The 4,293-nt window shown below is 51.9% G+C and overlaps 1 long non-coding RNA gene across 1 annotated transcript; it reads right to left on the bottom strand.

Annotated features, from left to right (window-relative positions):
• Nucleotides 1–944: 944 nt before the first annotated feature.
• Nucleotides 945–4,039, bottom strand: LOC101572418. Its single transcript, XR_002819591.1, has 6 exons — nt 3,953–4,039; nt 3,511–3,543; nt 3,329–3,376; nt 3,075–3,170; nt 1,187–1,188; nt 945–954 (listed from the first exon to the last, which is right to left on the bottom strand). It is a non-coding gene; the product is annotated as an uncharacterized LOC101572418 (long non-coding RNA).
• Nucleotides 4,040–4,293: the final 254 nt, after the last annotated feature.

Raw genomic sequence — 4,293 nt, 5'->3', positions numbered from 1 at the left:
GGCAGACAGTCCTGCACCTCGAACCTGGATGGCAGGCCATAGTCTAGGTCTAAGAGGCAGGTCTGGCAGACAGTCCTGCACCTCGAACCTGGATGGCAGGCCATAGTCTAGGTCTAAGAGGCAGGTCTGGCAGACATTCTTCAATTTTCTGCAGGTCTGGCACACTTCAGTCTTCTTGAAGCGCATGCGGAGCCCAGGACACCAGCGAAACACTGTGAATGGCCTGGCACAGATTTTGCATTCCTTCCCGTACTTTTCTTTGGTCATTCGGATATACGGGTTTTCTCCAAGGCATGTCTGGCATAGAATCGGAAAGTCCGCATCCTCCCAGTTCTGCCTGTTGTAGGTGTTGAAGCCCAGAGAGGTCGCCATTTTGAGAGTGTAGAGGGACAGGAGTAGAATATGAGCTGGAGAACGGGCTGCCACAATCCCATCCTAATTTTAAACTTTTTAAAAAATTTTTATTTATTTATTTTGTGTGTGTTTCGCCAGCTCAGTCCACCAGGGGGACGGGGCTGGCTGGCACGTGGTGCTGGGGGACTGAACCGCGGTCCCCGCGCTTTATTTAGCTTAGCTTGCTCCAAGTAGATGCCCCAGACCACTGAGCCATCTCACCAGCCCTAAAAAAAATTTTTTTTAAATTTTTATTTGTGTGTGTGTGTGGCCAGCTCAGCCCACCAGGGGGTGGGACTGGCTGGCGTGTGGTGCAGGGGGATTGAACCGCGGTCCTTGTGCTTTGACTTAGCTTGTTCTAAATAGGTGCTTTAGACCACTGAGCCATCTCACCAGCCCTCTAGTTGTCTTCTTAATCCGAATGAATTCTTGGGTTGTTTTGTGTAATTGTGTGAGCTGTGCTGTTGGAAGTTTGATTGGCATTGCATTAGACCTGTATATCAGTTTTGGAAGTGTCATTTTTCATTACACTGATTCTTCCTACTCTAGAGCATTGGACAGCTTTCCATTTTTTGATATCTACTTCAATCTTTTTTTTTTTTTTTTTGAGTACTTTAGTTTTCAGTACAGCAGTTTTCTACATCCTCTGTTAGATGTACACTGAGTCCTAGGTATTTCACAGTAGCATTTGGATGCTATTATGCAAGGTGTTGTTTCTCTGATTTCTTTCTCAGCAAGTTTCTTATTTGAAAATCCCGTAATGTTGCCGCCCATGTATGTGAGTCCAGGATACAACTGCACAATTGCAGGCTCCCCTTCTCCACCGAGTAGAGGCTGCAAGACCCCACGTGGGTGCCTGAGCCTGCACAGCACCAAGCCTGTCTGGGTGTGTGACTTGGTATTTGTCTATAATGTATATATTTCTATATAATCTTTATTATATGTGTATGTGTATGTGTGATAAAGATCATTTATGTCTCTCTCTCTCTCTCTTTTTTTTTTTGTTGTTTTTTTTTTTTTTGGCAGTACCAGGGATTGAACTCAGGACCTTGCACTTGCCAGGCAAGCACTTATTCTACTGAGCTATCTTCCCGGCCCTATTTATGTCTTAAGGAAAGTAAAAAATCAACAGTAGTGACTAGTAATATAGACAAACTTCTACACCACTGTGCCGGCATCATGGAGCCCTGAGCTGCTGCTGCTCCTTCCCTGCTCTGCGGGGCCCCATCCACCTCTCCTCGGCCACAGTTGTCCATCTTTTTGTTTGTTCTTTCTTTTCTTTGAACTCACTCTATAGCAAGGCTGGCTTTGAACTCAGTGGTCCTCCTGTCTCAGCTCCCAAGTGCTGGGATTCAGGGTGCCACACCAGGCCTGGCTGCACCTCCCTCTCCTCATGGGCTCCTGCCAGCAGCCGAGCCTGTGCCAGCCGCAGCCCAAGCTCCCTGTCCCCAGGGCTTCCTGGACACCAGCAGTGTCCTGGTGGGGATCAAGTAGGGTGGAGAACACGCAGCCCTCCCCGGGATCTCTCCTGCCTTTGATTCAGACACTGCAGGTTTCATTAAGGCCCTGAAAGCACTTGCTCAGCTGTCAGGGATGGGGGTCGGTGATGTTAGTGTGTTGTGGGTCCCTGGGTCCCCATGTCCCCTGCTCTGTAAGGAACCATAATAAGCCCTTTTCCTGCCCTGCTGGACGTGTCTGAATCACTCTTGTACCATGGATGCTTTCCTGTCATGGCCCATGTTCCTTCTGTTAGAATGCTTTGGAAATTCACCCAAATTGAAAGCCAGAATGGAAGGAAGCGGTTTTTACATTCAGGATCCATTGTCTTGAAACTTTTACCTCAAAGGCAAATGAACTTGTGTGGAGTGCAGAAGGGCTGGTGGGAAGGGTGGGGGGAGGGGGACAGCGCTTGGGTGGAAATCCCAGGGGGGCTGACCTCTTGTGAGGGGTCTCCCAGTGGCCTTGGGGGGACAGGGACTGCGGCCTGGGTGCTGCTGTGCACTTGTGTGCTGGGAGGGTGGGGTGGACAAGGAAGTGAGGCACTCCAGTTAGAGGGCCAACCCCCGTGACACAGGGAAACCTCCAAATGACGCAGGGAGAAAATGATCTCCCAACCTAAAACGTACCTGGGATGAGTTCGTGTTCTCTAAAACCGAAGAAAGAATTTTAGGAACAAACAGAGGTTATGAGCAGAATAGAGAGAAAGAAAGCTCCTGTCTGAGAAAGGAACAGGAGAGGGGCCTGAGTGGATGGTCCCCAGGAAGCTGTCTCTTCCAGGGACTTGCACAGAGGAAAACCATGTAGTGAGGCAAGTCTAAGGTGGTGGAGAAGACATGGGAATTCGCTTAGGTGGGCCTGAGGTGGGACAAAACTATGGTCAACTAATGAGATTACAAGCACCATTGCTCGGGTAATATTGATTAAATTCAGTACCAAATGGGGAAGCGAGTCAGGTAGCAAGTGGGCATGAATCAGGACAGGGTCTCTTCCTGTTGGGGGTTGGGCTAGTGCCTCATTTGGGCTCTTTCAGGGTGATTGATGCCTATTTAGAATATCAATCCCTGATGCCCATCCCTAGGGAAGTATGTAATGGGTTAACTCACATTTATAGCCTAAAATGTGAGTTAACCCACTTCAGGGATAGGGGTGAGCCAATCTCACCAGGTCCCCATTGGGGCCACCGGAACGGAGCCCCAGTCAGAAGCCATCTGCAGACAGAGCATTGGGGTTCTCCAGGTCAAAAATCATGTCACTCGTCCCACACGGCCAGCTCCCTCCTGTGACAGCACAGGGAGCCCTAAGCACTTCCAGGGCAGGCGGTATCCATGGCCACAGCCTGCACAGCCTGCTCCTGGAAGGCTCAACCCCAGAGAGCGTGTCACCCAGGCCTGTGCCCTCCGCACGCCCCTCTCCCTCTGCAGGCTGCAGATCTCACCTTTTCAGGTCATGAGCGATGAGTCAGAGCCCCGGGTGTGGTCACTGCCTGGGGTGAAAACATAGCAGGGTGCAGTCAGAGGCCACAGGACAGGAGGCCACAGGAGGAACTGTGGGGTGGGGATCCCGTGGATTCTGATACAGGACCCCAAGTCTCTCAGGAATCAGCTCCCCAACACTTACTTGCAGCCTGAGCGTAGCTCCCTCCTTTCACACCTGTGGGGAGCAAATGCCTTGTGAGAAGCCAGAGAGGAGGCTGGGCCAGAACAACCTCAAAGTACTGCCTAGGCCTGGACCCAGGGAAGTTCCCAGAACTGGGATGAGACCCGGGGAATGACCAGGAAGCACAAGGAAGGGACATGTTCAGGACCTGCGCTATCTGTACTCCGGCACTCTGTCCCCAGCAGGGACCTTCTCCTCTGCCCTGACTGCTGGGGATCAGGACCCCATCACCACAACCACAGGGTGACCAATCCGTCCTTCCTGTTCCTTGTGCTTCACAACAGAGTCTGGGACCCCGGCTGGGTGAGCACCTGTGTGTGTGCCTGGTGCTCAGAATAAAGAGGTGGGTGCACTTTTCTCTGGGGCCTGAACCTCGAACACTCAGGCCCTGACCCCTTCTTACCTGCCCTCTTCCTCCTCCACACCACAAGGGCCATCACAGCAGTGACCACAAGGAGAACAATGACGGCAGCAGAGACTCCTATGGCTTTGATGTCTCCAGTGGGGCTCTGGGAAGGGAAGAAAAGGTCAATGGTTCTGGTGCCAGGTGTCAGGTCTGAGGTCTCCAGCCGGACAGGAAGTCTTTTTCCCCTGAAAGAAGGCCCTGTGGCCCCCTTATCCCATCTCAGGGTGCGGGGCTCAGGCAGCCCCTCATGCTGCACACAGCACGTGTACTTCTGCTCCTCTCCAGGAGGCACCACCACAGCCACCCACTTCTGGAAGGTTCCACTCCCATCGGGCCTG

This window comes from Octodon degus, unplaced genomic scaffold (assembly GCF_000260255.1).
Source record: "Octodon degus isolate 3935 unplaced genomic scaffold, OctDeg1.0 scaffold00405, whole genome shotgun sequence".
Lineage (NCBI taxonomy): Eukaryota > Metazoa > Chordata > Mammalia > Rodentia > Octodontidae > Octodon > Octodon degus.
Note: the sequence above shows the minus strand (reverse complement) of the source record. Positions and strands in the feature narration are given on the sequence as shown.